The following is a 19394-nucleotide window of genomic DNA, read 5'->3' on the forward strand; positions in this document are numbered from 1 at the left end:
ATACCTTATACGTATATGCGGAAGGAACATTTCAAAAGGCCTTGTATGCAGATTGAGAGAGAGAGACAAGGGAATGGATACATAACAGGATGCGGTTTAACATTTTACTTGAACTTATCACCTCTTTCCTTAGCACCCCCCTTCTTTCCCCCCCCCTGCACTCCACTCTGAGGCATATGTTAGACTAAAATAGCAGTGCCTGTCTGTCTCACCTAGGCTGGTGGTTTGGCCACCTTGTCTTATCGCATAATCTTGCTGCACAGAGGGCTGCAGCGGGTATTTTGCAGAGACAGCCGTTGCTCCTGATATGACAGCTGGGCTTATAAGCAAATAGTTGACCTGTTGCTCTAACAAACTGAAGTAGTCCAAAGCAGTTACCTTAGGAAAGAGAGAGCAGAATATATGTGCCTCAGTTTCCTTCTATTGGGAGTGGGGGAATTGATCAAATTGACACACATATTTTTTAGAATGGATTAGGAGTTTACATTAAAATTGTCCAAAAATTGTGACAAACACTTTTTGTTACTTTTCTCTCTGTATACATTAGTTTGTTGTTATTGCTTACTGTCTTTACTTTCCCCTCTCAATTAGTTTGTTTTTACTGCTCTATCTATCTGTTAGTGTTAGTTCTGTGTTTCTCTCTCACTATCTGTATCTGTTCTTTTCTTACTTGTGTCTGTTAGTTTGTTGTTACTTCTATCTATCTATCTTCTCTAACTATCTACCTATCTACATCAGGTTGTGTCTAGTTCTCAGCTTATTGTTACTCCTGTCTTTTAGGCGTTGAGTCTAGTGGGTTAGAGTAGTGGGGACTAGGAGTGAGGATTTCTGGGTTCTGTCCCCAGCTCTGGGAAGTGAGTGGGGTTTAGTGCAGGGGTGGGCAAACTTTTTGACCTAAGGGCCACATCGGGTTTCGTAAATTGTATGGAGGGCCCAGCCCCTACCTCCTATCTGCCCCCCAGGACTTATGCTCCATCCAACCGCCCCTCTTTCCTGATTGCCCCCATGGGATCCCTGCCCCCACTCAACCCCCTGTTTCCCTCCCCACCACCCCACCCACTATCCACACCCCCAACCCTGGGCTGTATTCCTGACTCGTGTTCACTGTGTAATTATGTCTGGCTGGGTTCAGTCACCTCCATGCTGGATGCTGCTTCCGTTTAGAACAGTATGAATTGGGAGTAATTCCATGGCATGCAGTGAAATTACCCCACATTCACAGCAGTGCCCCTGATAGCAGAATATATCCAGTCAGACCCCTAATTCCCCTCCGTAAACTGAGGATAGTAACATTTATACACTGTTATCCAGAGTTCTCCCACGTCTGGGTGACAGAGGTATACAAATACCTCAAAAGTAATTGTTTCTATTTCTCCTCTCCATCACCCCTGTGTAAATTAGGAGTAACTGCACTGGAGTCCATTGAGATGATTCTACTTTCTCTCACACCAGTGTAAATCAGGAGTAACTCTATTGGAGTCAGTGGAACTGTTTTCCCTATCCTCATTCCCCATCCTCATTCCCATATTACACCAATCCTCACAAGCTAAGGGTCTGACACAAAAAAATTAAGGTGGTTTTCACAAAAGGAGAGTTATTTCACTGATCTAATCCTGGCCCTTGCTCTTGTCCCCCCCCCCCAGCCCCCGACACCATCACGTGATGTCCTGAGAAAGAAAATGTCCAACCGAACAACTGTGACCGAGTTCCCTCTCCTCAGATTCTCTGATGTTCAGGAGCTGCAGATTTTGCATTTTGTGAGGTTTCTAGTGATTTACCTGGCAGCCCTGGTGGAGAATATTCTTAACTTCATGGCTATAGCCTTCGACCACCACCTTCACACCCCCATGTACTTCTTCCTGATGAATCTGTCAATCCTAGACCTTGGCTCCATCTCTGTCATTGTCCCCAAATCCATGGCCAACTCCCTCATGAACACCAAGTCTATTTCCTATGCTGGATGTGTTGCCCACGTCTTTTTCCTCCTCTTCTTGTTGGGAGCAGATTTTTCCCTTCTCATCATCATGGCATACGACCAATATGTCGCCATCTGCCAACCACTGCACTACTAGAAAATAATGAGTAGCAGAGCTTGTGTTGAAATGGCAGCTGGTGCCTGGATCAGTGGGATTCTCTACTCTGTGCTACATACCTGGAACACATTTGCATTGAGCTTCTGTGGAGGCAACATGGTGGATCAGTTCTTCTGTGACATCCCCCAGCTACTCAAGCTCTCCTGCTCTGACTCATATCTCAGTGAAGTTGGAGTTCTTGCATTTAGTGCGTGTTTAGTCTTAGGCAGCTTTGGTTTTATCATTGTGTCCTATGTTCATATCTTCAAATCAGTGCTCAGAATCCCCTCTGAGCAGCGCTGGCATAAAGTCTTCTCCACCTGCCTTCCTCACCTAACTGTGGTCTCCTTGTTTGTTTGCACTGGGTCCTTTGCCTACCTGAAACTCACCTTCAGCTCCCCATCTGCTCTGGATCTTGTGGTGGCTGTTATCTATTCCGTATCGCCACCAATCATGAATCCAATTATCTACAGCATGAGGAACAAGGAGATCAAAGCTGCCCTGAGGAGACTGACTGGATGTAGGTAATTCACAAAGAATTAATTTTCTGTCTTTCTCTAATAAAAGTTGGCTTACTACTTAACTACCCGCCGGATCAGCGGATAGCGATCGATCTATCGGGAATCTATTTATCGCGTCTAGTGTAGACTCGATAAAATTGATCCCCGATCGCTTCGCCTTCAACTCCGGAACTCCACCGCAACGAGAGGCGGAAGCGGAGTCGACGGGGGAGCAGCAGCGGTCGACTCACCCCCGTCCTCACAGCCAGGTAAATCGAAATAAAATCGCCGACTTCACCTATACGCTATTCGCGTAGCTGAAGTTGTTTATCTTAGGTTGACATGCCCCCCCATAATGTAGATCTAGCCTTAGTATCTGTTCATTAATGTCAGTTATTTCCATGACCACACAGCTGGAACACAGACAGGTCTGATTCTGATCTCAGTTGCACCAATGCAAATCCAGATTAATTCCGTTGATGTCCGTGGCTCGGGTGATTTACACCAGTAGAAAATCTGGTCCAGTTGTGGAGATAAATTGGTGTAATTCTGTGCGCAAGAAGAATCAGACTTTCATTCTGTGCCAAAACAATCTCCTTTACACTGCTTAGCCACTAGCACTCATTCCATGGCCACTGAAAACAATGATGGGAGTTGTCTTGCTTGTGTGCATAAATCAGGAGTGGCTTCGTTGGAACCAAAGCAGTCAGACTGGTGTAAGACTGGGGTAGGTGAGAGAAGTCATTTCGGGTAAATCTTCAACACATCAGTGTAGTTCCATGTACTTTGGTGGTGCTAAAGCAATTTTCAGCATCTGTGGATCTGACCTACTGCCTCCAATGGACCTGTATATCCATTGCCATTAGCTGGGGACTGGGCCCATTGTCTTATAAACCGCCATTTGTGGCCTAACCACTAGAGGGGGACAAGGAGCCAGACTATGTTAGCCTGGCTCACCTGTACATATGGGCATGTGAGAAATGGAGAGACTGGCTAGAAATTACAGGGAGGTTTCTAACCACCAGCAGGGCGAGGTTCTGGAGCAGCCTTTGTGGGGGGCAAATTAGTGAATTAGATTGAAGAGCGAGATGGACACATGTCTGAGTGTGATTGTATAACAGGGCTGCTTGTGAAGGTGGGGGGCCAGTCTCAACAGCACTGGGGCTCATTTGCTGCATATGTCTTTTGGTTCTGAAAGGTCATGCTTCAGGGTTTCATCTGGCCACTGGCTGGTATCAGGAAGGGATTCCTCCATCCCAACCAATATATTCTTGGAGGTTTTTCTTTTTTTAATCTCTGAAGAATCAGGGCAGCCCATCTGAAGATGGGCCAATGGGTGGGATGTGCCGGGGCTCTGAGGTGGCACTGAGCCATTCTCTCTCACTCGGGAGCTTGGCTGGCTTGGTCTTGTTCACATGCTCTAACTGATCGCCATATGGGGGTCATAAAGGAATTCCCCCCCCAATCAGATTGGCAGGGACCTTGGGGGAGGCGGGGTTTGCATTCCTCTACAGCATGTGGGTGCAGGTCACTTGCCAGGATTTTCTGGGTGTAGGTCACTTGCCAGGATTTTCTGGGTGTATCTCAATCATTTCCCTGCCATTGCGGGGGCTTCGGGCACTGGTGCCCCTTGGTCTCTCCTATTCTCTGCCAGTGGCACAGAACCATCTAGTCTCCTGAGGGCTGTGACACTTCGGTCTAATTTCAGTTGTTGGATTTGGTCTGTTGGTGTCGGGTGGTGTTGGCATAGAGCATGTCAGACTGGATGATCTGGTCATTCCTTCTGGCCTTGAATTCTATGACTCTGTGACTTTATGGATGTTCATGGATGGGGAAGAGGAGAAGGGGCCACACAGAGAATAAACACCAGCAGAGTCCATGGTGTTGCATTAGTATATCTGCTGTGACGCCCTGTCCTCCTCGGTGAGGGAGGTGACTCCAGCTAAGATGAAGCCTTTGACCTCTGCAGCTGTGCAGTGTCACTGTATAAACACCACCCACGGGCAGTGCATGTTATGAGGCCCCTCTGTGCCCCACCTAGAGGATAGGGGGCTGTTCCAGTGGCTGTCAGGCAGCCTGGCTGTTCAGCTCAAGCTGTAGAAGCTCGTACTTTGGGCCCTAGAAGTTTCTGGTTCAGTCCCCCGGGTGCCAGCCTAGATTATATGGTGACCCTCGCATATGCGCAAATGTCCTGAGAACTTCAGGGGACCTTATTCCTGCACTAATCAGAGGCTGATGTTGCCTACTAAGCTACTGGAGAACAGCAGTGGGAGTGAGACCTAAGAGGGGAGGGACTCCTTAGTGAGATCGGGGCAGGTTTATTCCCGGATCATCTCAGACATGGACATTCCTAGTCCCTCTGCACCCTAGAGACCAAAGATGCATGGCATGAGCAGGGGTGTGTGTGTTGCTCTCAGCTCAGGTTGGCAGAGGTGGTCAAACTTGTCATTGGGAAATGGTTTCCTCAACCTATTGGTGACAGATGCGCCTATGTTTTTAGCTGAGTTAAACAATCTGCCAATGGCTTGGAAAAATCTTGCCCCGCTCGTCCCTCGACTTGGTTGGCCACTGACGCTTTCCCAGAATACTGGACATTCTGGTACTTCTGGGAATGCTGTGGCCCCGCCCCTGCCTGCATGGGTTTTCATAGACTTCCCCAAAATCTCCAATTGTTCATGTTTTGACAAATGAGAAACAAACATTTTCACCAAAAAAATTGCAGAAAACTGATTTTTTTTCTGCCTAAATCCACCCAAAAAACATGAGTTTTCAGTTTTCCTATGTATATATTTGATGCATCTGTGCAATATATTTGAGTATACCTGAGACTTTCTATGAAAATTTGATTAATTGAAAACACAATTTTCCTCTTAAAACAATTTAAGTAGAAATTTTCTGACCACCCTTAATTGGAAAATGAGCTTTAAGAAAGACTGGGAAATGCAAATATTGTCCAATAATACGATAATTTCAAAACCATACACTCTACTGCATCTCTTCTTATTTCTCTTTCAGAGGGGTAGCTGACAGATGGTAAAACTGAGTAAGCAGCAAAGATGATAGCCCACCGAATTTGCTTTGTACAGACTAGTGCCTTTAAATTCAAGGTGAGATTTGAACCAAGCAGCCAAAATCTATCTATCCTGACATGGAGGACAGGTGGACTTGGAGGAGATCAAGAGGACCAGAACCTCTTGCTCTAGCACCATATCTGGTGTGCAACACTGCTGCCAGATTCAGCAGACCTAGATGTTGTTCATAAAGAGAGTCCACAGGCTCAGTTCAGTGGCAAAGGTGCTCAGCCAGGTTTATTGTCAGCAAAGCAGGGTGGGGATGGCTTCAAAGCATGGTGGGGGAAGGGAGATGTGTATGGGAATGCAAAATGCTCAACCAGGAGGCCATCACCTGTGTAATAGCTACCATGGTACCTGGAAATGGAATGGCAACTAAGGTGGTCCCAACAAGCCCTATGGGAATAATGAGAAAGGGGAGGAACTCACCCGGAATCAATGGAGGGATGTGTGAAATGGTGTAAATCCGGAGAAGATGTTTGGATGTGTCCCTCTCCTATGACTATGGAGGAGCAGGCTCAATGGCCTATGGAAAGGGGTGGACAATTGGGTGTACTGTGTATGAGGTGTTTTGCTGGAAATGTACATATTACTGGGGGCACAATTACACCAGCCCATAACCATCTATATGCTGTTATATGGACTTTGGTGCACAAATAGATCTGTAAATCTTATTGCTGTAAATAATCGATCCAGGGCATATGGCCTGATTCCATACCAAGTGGTTAAGTTGGTTTGGACAATAACCCATTTATCTGTGGACATTCAAAGGATATGGACAAAAGCAGGCAAAACCTGCAGGGTCAGGTTGCTGCAGGTGCCAACAGTTGGACACACTTACAATACACACTACAGGATGGCACTGACAAAATTTTAACCCTAGCAAAGGAGGAGAAGCAGTGTTTTGGTGGTGGCTTGGATGTTGGACCATACTGCAGTGGTCAGGACTCGGTGTTGCTGTGGATTGTGTATTGTTAACTGTACTTGTGTTATGTTGCATATGGAGATAACCTATAAGTAATGTAGTAAGCCCTCCCCACCCCACAGTGTACTAGACAACCTGGACCCAACCTTCTCAGGCCCACTATAATGGGAAGTCTGGAACACTAATTGGAACAGGTGTGGTATGCCCGTATGAGAGAAGGTGCAGGGCACTATACTACACAAGGGGCAGTGAGATAAATGGAATATCGACACCTTCCCCCTTGATGCCTGTCCCTATCAGGAAATGTGTCACCATATGTCCTATGTGTTTCCAGTGATACCTGGGCAGGAGGATCCCAAAAGAAAAAGAAAAAAAGGGGTGGAGTGTTAGCATATAGATATTCAGGCCTGTCTGCAAAGGCCTATACTTTAAGAATTTATGTGTATTCTTGTCACTTAGTTATAGAGGTATAAAAGAAAGAATCAAAATCACTGTCTGCCGGTCTAAGGGCCTTCTCTTACTGTGACAGTCTGAGGCCCTGTTCTTAGGCTAAGGCCTTTGGCTAAGCAGCAGAGGCAGCCATAAGCTGGGAAGCGAACGATCACATCCTCACATTCCAAACTAGTCCCATGGAAATAAGGCAATCCGAACTATCATCTCCAGAGAAAGGGAAGAGCCTAAAAGATTTAAAAGAAACTTAGTTTGATAGCATCCTGTCTGGCAAGAACTCGCTTATTAATAGTTGGGATGTGAAATCCTCATTTCTGTATTGTTCTATCACTGTAGTCTCCACTTCCCTATTGTTTGTCTGTATAATCTCTGTCTGGTTCTGTGATTGTTTCTGTCTGCTGTGTAATGCATTTTGTTGGGTAGAAACCAATTAAGGTGGTGCGATATAACTGGTTAAATAATTATGTTACAATGTGTTAGAATTGGTTAGTTAAATTTCAGTAAAATGATTGGTTAAGGTATAGCTAAGCAGAACTCAAGTTTTACTATATAGTCTGCAGTCAACCAGGAAGTAAGGGGGGAATGGGAACAGGGAATGGGGGTGCGGGAATTGGAATAATGTTTTGCTAAGGGTGGGAATGGGAGTGGGAATGGGAACAGGGACACAGGCAAGGCTCTGTGGTGTCAGAGCTGGGAAGGGGGACACTGAGGAAGGAAACTGGAATCATGCTTGCTGGAAGTTCACCCCAATAAACATTGAATTGTTTGCACCATTGCACTTCGGGTATTGTTGCTCTCTGTTCATGCGAGAAGGACCACAGAAGTGAGAGGGTGAAGTAATAAGCCCTCTAACAACAAGGTAAAGACTCAGTCAATATAACAGGATCCTGTGCCCTAAGCCGACACAAAGATATCCCCCCCCCCACGACTTCTCCTTTTTTACATTGATAGAAACAAATCACATATTACACGCCAGACGTTGTTAATTACCAGCCCTACACCTTGTACCTGCTGGGTCAAACAAAACATCCTCATCCATTATCCTGTCCTCCCCTCCTTATCTTACAAGGGGTCAGTGTGCTCCTGTATCATCTCTTGGGAATTTGTTTATGAAGTTATTTGAGAACTCTGGGTGTTCTTGTACCATCCTCTCCAGTCAGGAATGTGCTTACTTGGTAAGTCAATATCTGGTGTGTTTCTATTCTGCCAAGGTCAAGTCTGCTTTTTTTTGCAGTCTTTGGTTCATACTATTAGTTATGCCTAGGGCTCCAGCAAGGTCTATAGTGACTGCAGCTGAACCCTGGCTGTTGCCCTTGTCCTTCCCTCCACAGCCGTCACATGATGTAGTGAGGAAGAAAATATTCAACCGAATCACCATGACTGAGTTCCTTCTCCTGTAATTCTCTGATGTTCGGGAGCTGCCAATTTTGCATTTTATGGTGTTTCTAGGGATTTACCTGGCAGTCCTGACGGGGAATCTTATCATCACAGCCATGGCACTCGACCACCATCTTCACATGCCCATGTATTTCTTCCTGATTAATCTTTCCGTCCTAGACCTTGGCTCCATTTCCATCATTGTCCCAAAGTCCATTGCCAATTCCACCATGAGCACCAGGGCCATTTCATATTACGGATGCATCGCCTAAGTCTTTCTCTTCCTTTTCTTCACTACAACTGAGCTTCCCTTACTGATCGTCATGCCGTAGAACCGATACGTCGCCATCTGCAAACCACTGCACTATGAGACAGAGAGCTTGTGTCCAAATGGCAGCCAGTACCTGGATCAGTGGGGTTCTCAATTCTGCACTGCACACTGGTGAGATGGAGCAGTTCTTCTGTGAAATCCCCCAGCTCCTCAAACTTGCTTGCTATGACTCATATCTCAGTGAAACTGGGGCTATTGCCTTGAGCGTGTACTTTGCCTTACGCTGATTTGTTTTTATAATTGTGTCACATGTTCTAATCTTGAAAACAGTGCTGAGAATCCCCTCTGAGCAGGGCCGGCATAAAGCCTTCTTCACCTGCCTCCCTCACCTCATTGTGGTCTCTGTGTTTGTTTTCACTGATAGATTTGCCTATATTAAAGCTACCTCCAGCTCAATCTCAGGTCTGGATCTCATGGTGGCTGTTTTTTATTCCGTGGTGTGTCCCATGATGAATCCGATCATTTATAGCATGAGGAAAAAGAATATGGAAGCTGCCCTGTGGAAAATGATTGCATCAAGGCTATTCTCCAAAAAATAAAATGGCCATATTTCTCCCATGACCATCATCTCATTCTGTGTTTCTTAAAAAATATAATCAACTTTTGACATAATTGTTTCCATGAGAACATAACGTCCAATCCGCTTATGGACACTGAGGTATTTACACTGGTAAATATCTAGAAAAAACTCCATTCAGGTCAATGGAGTTACTATAAATTTACACCTATATAACTAAGATCAAAATCTATCTATCTGTCTCTCTAAGAACATAAGAATGGCCATACTGGGTCTGACCCAATGGTCCATCTAGCCCATTATCCTGTCTTCACACACTGGCCAATGTCAGATGATTCAGAGAGAATGAACAGAACAGAGCAATTATTGAGTGACCCATCCTGTGTTGTCCAATCCCAGCATCTGGCAGTCAGAGGCTTAGGGACAACCAGAGCACAGGGTTGCATCCCTGACCCTCTTGGTTAATCGCCATTAATGGACCTATCCTCAATGAATTATCCCTGTCTAGCTATCCATCCATCCCCATAAATACCCCTCCATCTATTGATCAATTGATCAGTCTGAGGCTTTTGTACTGCCACCCATCACCATGGTATCAGAGCATTTTCCACATATAATCAGTTACCATATCAAAGTCACACATGGGGTCTCTGCCTCTTCTCCTTTCTTCAGGTTGGGGAGTAAACATTCTGCCCCCGCCACAGCCCTGAGGCCAGAGGAGCTCTCTGCCCCCACTACCGACCCAGGGCTGGAAGAGCTGTCAGCCTCCACTATGGTTATGGGGCTCAAGGTGACAGCTGCTGCCCCAGCAGCAGGGCTCTTTTCTATAATGAACCCCTGACTTTAAGGAACAAATGGCTTGGATCCCCAGGGGTTCGTTATAGCGAGGATGTACTGTATTGTTTGTTTGGATGATTTGGTTCTTTATTCCACATGTTTTTGGTGGGTGGAGGTTTGGGAGGGCGAGGTATGTTTGATTAGATGGGAGGATCCATTTGATGTCATCGAGTATTGGTACCTCCAGATCGGGTCTCGGATCGAGCACACGCCTATCTTCCCCTGGTTTTGGTTCTCTAGCAGAGACAGGGGCCTCCCTGACAGGACTTAGGCATCTCCCATCGGCTAACTCAGGCGCCTCCCCTCCTAGCATGCTGACTTTTGTGGCTCCCATATTTAGGTGTCCGTCTCTCCCTATCTGTCATATCGGGAGCCGGGGGTGGGTGGGGGGGGGCTGATTCAGGCGGTGTGTAACCCTATTGTTGTCCCAGTGATTTTATAGGTGCCTAAACATGAGGTGTGGCCGCAGTGCGAGTCACAATGCCTGGATCTCTTTATGGATCCAGGCCCTGGGGGGAATTTAGACACCTAGTGGGTTTTTCAAAAGCAACTAGGCATCTAACTCCCATTGAAATCAATGAGGTTTGGACACCTAAATGCTTTAGAAAAACCTACCAGGCACTTAAACACCTTTGAAAACCAGGCCTTAGATGATGAAGTGTAGGTGTCTATACTGGGCAATGACACCCTGGTATGCAACTGTGGGTCCATTGACTCATGATCTTTGATATCCACTAGAGATCATACAATCACAGAAATGCCGGGCTGGGAGGGACTGAAAGCCAAGGGGAATCCGGTGCCTGGCTCTTTGAAATCCCATCTTAAATTCCTGGAAAAAATAGTCCTCCCCTGTGAAGAACATACCCATATCTCTGCTAATTACATGGCTGGCGCCAGCCCACCTGATGGAGAAAAGTGAACTCTGTCTTTTGTAGGTATATTATAGAATCGCAGAACCATTGAAATGTGGGGCTGAAAAGGACCTTGAGAAGCTGAGGCAGGACCTAGTAAACCTAGACCAGCCCTGACAGGTGTTTGTCCAATCTATTCTTCAAAAAACCTCCAGTGATGGGGATTCCAAACCCTCCCTTGGCAGCCTGTTCCAGAGTCCTTAGAGTTAGAAAACTTTTCCTAATCTCTAACCTAAATCTCCCTTGCTGCAGATTCAGCCCATTACTTCTTGTCCTAACTTCATTGGTCATGGAGGACAATTGATCACCATCCTCTTTATAACAGCCCATAACATATTTGAAGACTGTTATCAGGTCCCCACTCAGCCTTCTTTTCTCTTCCCAGTACGGCAACTACCATTGAAGACATGATCAAAGAGCAGCAACATCCCTTGTGCCATATGCTAAACCATATGATGGGACACGAATACAATAAGGCTCAGAACTTCAAATCTATCAAATTTCCCAAGTAGATTTGAAAATTCTCTTCAATGGGACTGGACGTCCAATTCACCTTGACAGCTTTTACCAAGGCCAGTGGTGGATTCTCCATCTCTTGATGTCTTTAGATCAAGATTGAATGCCCTTCTGGAACACGTGTTCATCAAAAATAAGTTATGGGGCTCAAGACAGGGGTAAATGGACTGTGATCTGTAGGAGGTCAGAAGACTCAGACTGGGTGAGCTAATGGTCCCTTCTGGCCTTAAATTCTATGAATATTCTGCAAAAAATTGCATTGATGGGACCTAGGGTTCAGATACCCTAGGGACCTTTAAAATGCTAGACTAAAGCGTGTTTTCAGTTTCTTGTTAATTTGTTCCTTAATTGAGAGCTCTGGAGAACTAAATCCTTCCTTTGACCTATAAAGCAAGTGCACTTCTCCAAGGCAGTGTGTCTGACACCTAACCTGGAGGCCTCATATCTAGGGAGAAGACAGGATGTTGGTCTAAGAGCAGAGCTGTGATTTTTTAAGAGGCCTGAGGAGTTAAACGCAAGTTCCCAAGGACTCCTTTAACTCCATTAGGCCCTACTCCAGAAGGGAGCCACAATGTTCACTGTTGGACAATATACCCGCCACCAGTGCCTCTGGGACAGAATAAAGGAGATCTAGTTTATTGGAACATATTTCTGGCAGAGGAGGTATCTAGGAAGCCGTGCAGAAGCTGTTTGGGGTGCGGGGTGGGGGTGGTGAGCATGGTGTGTCTAGGTAGCTGGCCATTCATTTGGTTTTAAGACAGATAATCTCCATTTTGTGTGACCTGTCTCCTGTCTGGTACTGACACAAAATCAGATGTGGTTTTGTCCAGTATCATGGACAAGAGTTGCATGCAAGGTCACACTGGCTGGCGGGGACACACAGGCAGGGGCAGGGCCACAGCTTTCCCAGAAGTACCAGAATGTCTTGTATTCTCAGGAACGCTGGGTGAGGAATCGGCTCTGGGCCATGGGAGGAGGAATCTCAAAGAACAGGGACCGAGAACGTGCGTGAGGTGGAGGGTCGTGAGAGGGGAGGGAGGGGATTAGGGGCTGGGGGTGTTGTTTGTGGGTCTGGGCTGTGTGTGGCAGAGGGAAGGTGACACCCAGGGACTAGAGTAAGAGCGTTTGGGGGTGGAGGATGTGGCAGAGCCTGGAATCAAAGGGCCTGAATCTCCTCTCCCTTTAACCAGACATACTCCAGTGTAACACTATGGACTACCCCTGAGATGAGTGATGGGGGAATCAGCCCCATTGACTCCAGTGGGGTTACTCCTGATTTACACCAGGGTGACTGAGAGGGAAATCAGTTGACTGCAGTGGAGTATTTCTAACCTTTCTTACAGTTGGTGTGTTATGGTGATTTATTGTGCACAGCTAGAGATCAAACCGGGGCTCAGATCCTCATGACAGAGTCTCCAAAGCTCAAGCGCCAACTCACCAGAGTGCAGTCCACCCACTGGGCCTCAGGGGGAAATAAAGTAACAGCGTTATTAGCCAAAATGTTTAGTTTTCAGTTAGGCGCGTCAGCCTTTGATGTGCTTGGAGTCGTGCAAAAAGAATTGCATTGTGCATGTGCATGGCGAGAGGAGGAGCTGGTTGAAAGTTGTTTCTGACTCGCAGCCCCATAGCTGCTGAAAGGAAAATGTTCTGGCCAACAAACCTAGGCCTTGTGACTTAAAATCTAAGCTTGGGCAGAAATCTGTGCCTAAAAACAGGAAGCATCTGCCTCTGTTGAAGGGTTTCTAATCTTGGGGAACTATCCCTTGAGCACAGCCGAAAATTAAGAAGGTGCTGAAACTATTTTTGAAATGAAAATAAATAACCCATGCACACGCTCACTGGGAGGTGGGGCGGAGGGGGGCGGTAATTGGGGATGGAAGAGTTGATGGGAAAGGGAGAGAGGTGTTTTGGGGGCAGTGAGAGGAGGGGTGATTATGGCAAGCTGGATAAATGAGGAGGGTGGATAGGAGACAGGTCTGGGGTTAGGAGATGGGGAGGGGTGGGACACTGGGAAGGGAAACATGAGGATGAGTGACAGCCACCTGGGGGAATACTGGGGACAGGGGCACCTGACAGCCCCACATTCCCCTCCCATGTCTGTGCCAATAGCTGGGGGTTCCCAACCCATCTATGGGGGTCCAACCCTCCCTGCTCCCTTCACGTGATCTCGGATGTTTTGTCCTTGCCCTTTTGGGGGGCTGAACCCGTCTCCTTAAACGCTTCCCCATGTGTGCCGGGTCTAGGGAAGTGCCTCCTCTTGGGGTGTGAAGATGAGAAGAGGTACCTGGGGAGCATGCACTGACAACACCATGAAGACCCTGCTGGCACTGGGGTGACTGGTACGAGTGGAGCAGTTCACACTTCTCAGAGGGATTGTTTCAGGCTGCACCGTCTCCTGGAGGGGTTCTCGCTCAGCTCAGAATAGCTCATTAAGATCAACAGGCCACTTCTCTGAGTGTCCAATGTGGCAGATAAATGAGTCCAAATTTGTGCTGCACTTATGGAGAGGTTCTGGGGGTGGATGTGAGGGGAACCGAGACAGGCACAGAATACAGCTCCCGTCCAGTAAAAAAAACATGGTGGTTCTGAAAAGAGGCTTTTGCTTCTCTCATTCTCCATATCCATTGCTATCTACAGCTGAAACAAGGACCACTTACTCCTACTAACATTTTTCTTTCTCTTCAAACAGCTAAAAAATTAAATAGCCAAAAACTTCATTGAAACAGAGTTAAGGTCTCCCAGTGAGAGCTCTTGCCCATCCAGAAGGACCAGTTCAGCAAAACTCAAGCTTCTGAAAACCAGGACATACAGAATTAAGGTAAGGTAAGGTAAATGCCCGCATAACCTTAACTCTGCCCCCTTTGGGCAATGCCCCACAACACCCGTAACACTCACACTCCTGCTCTGCCTTGTCACTGCAATGGACAGGCACTACCTGTGCTTTCCCTATGCTTGAACACTGGGCCTGCTTCCCCCACAGAATGCCACATTGGTACAATTTAACAACATCCCCTTTTACAGCCCCCTCACACTTGTACACAGGAGATCACCTACACTCTACTTCCCCTTATCCCTCATTAAACCCACATCCTTCTCTCATATCCCCCCTCACCACTGAGAAGATGACCCCAGGGCCCTGCTACTGACATGACCTACTCATTTCTGTATTGAAACAATGCAGACAGGACCCTCAAGTGACACGTGCCCTCTTCCCTTTGGTCACACACATGGGGTGCGGGGGTGAGACCAGGTCTCCCCATATTACAAACACAGTTCTATGGCACTCCTCAACTAATCCTCAGAGCTCCTCATATCACAAACACACCATCCTTCTCCCTCCACCATTCAAGTCAGCTACAGCTAACACAGTGAATGCAGCGACAGTTTAATGCAGAGAATTCCATGGGGCTATTGTCAGCTCCTGGGGGCAGAGTTAAGGTTGTATGAGCATGTATATTAACTCTCTATTTCTTGGCTTTCCAAAGTTTAAATTTTTCTGTACAACACAATATTCTGGAAGGCTCTGAACTATCACTGGGCAACCTTAAATCTGTGTTAACAAAGGATTTTGCAGTTTTTTTGCCATTTATAGCTAGATCGATCAATCGATTGTTATCTGATTTACACTGGTGTAAATCTAGAGTAACTCCACTGACTTCAGTGAATTTATTCTGGATTATTACCACTGTAAACACAACATTTTGTATAAAAAAGATTGCACATCACATTCCTATGGAGACAATGTCATCATTTGATTATATCTGTAAGGAAACACAGAATGAAACCATGGTCATGGGAGAAAACTTGAAATTTTATTTGTGGTGAATAACCTCCATCCAGTTAGTATCTTCAAGGCACCTTTGATCTCCTTGTTCCTCATGCTGTAGATGATTGGACCACACTGCTACAGACTGGGACCCAGTGGCTAGACAGGCAGTTCTGCAGAAAAGGACCTAGGGGTTAAAGTGGACGAGAAGCTGGATATGAGTCAACAGTGTGTCCTTGTTGCCAAGAAGGCTAACAGCTTTTTGGGCTGTATAAGAAGGAGCATTGACAGCAGATCAAGGGAAGTGATCATTCTCCTCTATTCGACATTGGTGAGGCCTCATCTGGAGTAGTGTGTCCAGTTTTGGGCCCCACACTACAAGAAGGATGTGGAAAAAATTGGAAAGAGTCCAGCGGAGGCCAACAAAAATGATTAGAGGGCTGGAGCACATGATTTATGAGGAGAGTCTGAGGGAACTGGGATTATTTAGTCTGCAGAAGAGAAGAATGAGGGGGGATTTTATCGCTGCTTTCAAATACCTGAAAGGGGGTTCCAAAGAGAATGGATCTAGACTGTTCTCAGTGGTAGAAGATGACAGAACAAGGAGTAATGGTCTCAAGTTGCAGTGGGGGAGGTCTAGGTTGGACTATTTAACTATGAGGGTGGTGAAACGCTGGAATGGGTTACCTAGGGAGGTGGTGGAATCTCCTTCCCTAGAGGTTTTTAAGGTGAGGCTTGACAAAGCCCTGACGGGGATGATTTAGTTGGGTATTGGTCCTGCTTTGAGCAGGGGGTTGGATTAGATGACCCCCTGAGGTCCCTTACAATCCTGATATTCTAGGATTCTATGATTCATCAAAGGAGGCACCACAGAATAAAGCACACACACCACAAGATCCAGACCTGATGGAGAGCGGGAAGTGGGCTTCACGTAAGCAAAAACAGCAGTGCAAAATAACAAGGAGACCACAATGTGGTGAGGAAGGCAGGTGGAGAAGGCTTTATGCCAACCCTGCTCAGAGGGAATTCTCAGCACTGTTTTGAAGATCTGAACATATGACACAATTATAAAACCAAAGCAGCTTAAGCCTAAGAATATGTTAAAGGAAATAACCACAGTTTCACTAAGGTACAGGACAGAGCAGGCCAGCTTGAGTATTTGGGGGATTTCACAGTAGAACTGACCCACCATGTTGCCTCCACAGAAAGTTATTGCAAAAGTGTTCCCAGTGTGCAGTATACAAAGGAGAATTCCAGTGATCCAGGCACTGGATGCCATTTGGACACAAGCTCTCCTGTTCATTATAATCTCATAGTGCAGTGGTTGGCAGGTGGTGATGTATCAATCATACGCCATGATTTTGAGAAAAGCAAAGTCAACTGCAGTGAAGAAGATGAAGAGAAAGACTTGGGAAGTTCATCCAGCATAAGAAATGGACCGGATGTTTAATAGGGATTTGGCCATGGACTGGGGAAAGTGAGGGAGATGGATCCAAGGTCCAAGATGGACAGATTCATCAGGAAGAAGTACATGGGGGTGTGAAGGTGGTGGTCAAGCACAACAAGGATGATAACAAGGAGATTCCCTTTCAGGGCTACCAGGTAAAGCCGTAGAAACAGCACAAAGTATAAAATCTGCAGCTCCGAACCTCAGAGAATCCCAGGAGAAGGAACTCAGTCACGGTGGTTCGGTTGGACATTTTCCTCCTCAGCACATCATGTCCTGCCTGTGGAGGGCAGGATAAGGGCATTGCTCAGGATTAAAGTGGCAGAGGAAATGATCCTGATTCTCTTTCTGTAATATACCCTAAAAGAATTTGGCGTGTTTAGCCAAGCAAAACGCTGGCTGATAGGGAATGTGGTCACTTTCTATAAATAGATCAGGGGGATAAACACCAGGGAGGGAGAAGAGCTATTGATGCTAAAAGACAATGCTGGCACAGGAACTAATGAGGATAAGCTGGCCATGAGTAAATTTAGGCTGGAGATGCAAAGAAGGTTTGTCCCCAGCAGAAGAGGGCTGAACTAGGACTGACTTTTATTCCTTAAAAAAAAAAAAAAAAAAAGTTAGATACTATTTTTCAAAAGAAAATGCAAATAGGACTCCTGACCATAGACAATACTATATTATACATAGGTTTGGCAGTTTTTAATGTATATATATATAATTTTGACTGACAATATTGATGTTTATCATTAAGCATTTTTTTTATTTTTATCCGTTTAAATTTTCACAGTTACAGGAAATTATGGAGGGGGTCAGACAATAGTTATTTAATGACAGTGCATGTTGAGATTCAAAAAGTTAAAACTTGAGAACTATGAAAGCACAGCGTTTCAACATGACGTCAAAATATACAAAGTCAATATCCTTAAATCAAACACGCTTAAGTTCTCAAGCAGCATTTTTCTTCCTTTGCCTCGCTGGAAATGTTGATTGTTGAAGGAAATATTTTTTCGCTGGTTTGTGTGTGTATGGTGAAATCAACATTTGCAAATATTTACTGATAAAAATCTAATCCTTCCAAGACTATTTATAGAGGTAGCAATTGAAAGAGGATTGCATAGGCAAGACAAGACCGTACCGATGAACTATTAGTTTAGTTTTCCTAAAAGATTAAAGCAGTGGTCTGCATTGTGCATAATTCTAATTCAAATGTTGCACATGAACAAGAAATAATAACAAGAGTGTATTTTCTAAAAATCTTGATGTCCTTGAGCTATATTGTCCTCTCCATTATACCAGTTTTATGCCACCGTAACTCCATTGATTTTAGTGGGGTTACACCACTGCAAAACTGGTACAATGGGGTGGACAGTTTCTACTCTGTCTTTACTCAGGCAAAACTCACAGTGGTGGAATTTCTGATCTCAGGGATGAAAGCAAAATTACTCCAAGGACTTCAGCTTTACTCTGGTGTTACTCAGATCCCAGTATGTCCCAACCAGAGTCTTGCTTGATTAAACACTTATAAGTTACTCAAAATTTGGCTCCTAAATAGGCTTGTTCATCAATTTATAACTATAGATCAATACATCAGCTGCAGATATTCCAAACCCAATTGTCTTCTCTCATGTACCTTGGAGAAAGGCAAAAATGCTATCCAGAAATAAAGACCTGGAGCCAATACACAGTGTGAATATTCCTTTTATTCACAACATGCATCTGATGCCAAAGCATCTCAAAGGTGGCTAGAAAAATAAGCTCCAACACTGCTTTGGCCTGACTCTAGGACAGGGGTCGGAAAACTTTTTGGCCCGAGGGCCACATCGGGATTGCGCAACTGTATGGCGGGCCGGGTAGGGAAGGCTGTGCCTCCCCAAACAGCCTGGCTTCCGCCCCCTGACTGCCCCCCTCAGTACCCCCAACCCATCCAACCCCCCCGCTCCTTGTCCCCTGACCGCCCCCTCCCGGAACCTCCACCCCATCCAACCCCCCTGCTGCCTGTCCCCTGACTGCCCCGTCCCCTATCCAAACCCCTGCCACCTGACAACCCCCCAGGATTCCCACCCCCTATAAAACCTCCCTCTGCTCCTCGTCCCCTGATCGCCCCCTCCCGGAACCCTCCACCCATAACTGGCCCCCGGGACCCCACCCCCTTATCTAGCCCCCCTACTCCCTGTCCCCTGACTTCCCTCCCAACCCCTATCCACACCCCAGCCCCCTGACAGGTCCCCCGGGACTCCCACTCCCAACCCTCCCTGTTCCCCATCCCCTGACTGCCCCCCAGAACCTCTGCCCCATGCAACCACCCCCTGCTTCCCTACCCAACCCCCCCCCCATTCCCCGCCCCCTTACCAGCAGCAGGAGCTTGCAGCTGCGCCACGCAGCCAGAGCCAGCTGCGCTCCCCACGCTGACCAGCAGGAGCGGTGGGCCAGAGCGCGGCCCACGTGGTGGCATGGCTGCGGGGGAGGAGGAACAGCAGGGGAGGGGCCGGGGACTAGGCTCCTCAGCCGGGAGCTCAGGGACCGGGCAGGACAGTTCTGTGAGCCGGATGTGACCCACGGGCCATAGTTTGCTTCTCTAGGAGAAGGCAAACGCTGTGCAGATTTTGCAGAGCTGCCACTTTTCCACCAAAGATAGGTAATAATAATATTGGGGGTGTTCTGAAGGCAATAT

Source organism: Chrysemys picta, chromosome 12 (genome assembly GCF_011386835.1).
Source record: "Chrysemys picta bellii isolate R12L10 chromosome 12, ASM1138683v2, whole genome shotgun sequence".
In the NCBI taxonomy this organism is placed as follows: Eukaryota; Metazoa; Chordata; order Testudines; family Emydidae; genus Chrysemys; species Chrysemys picta.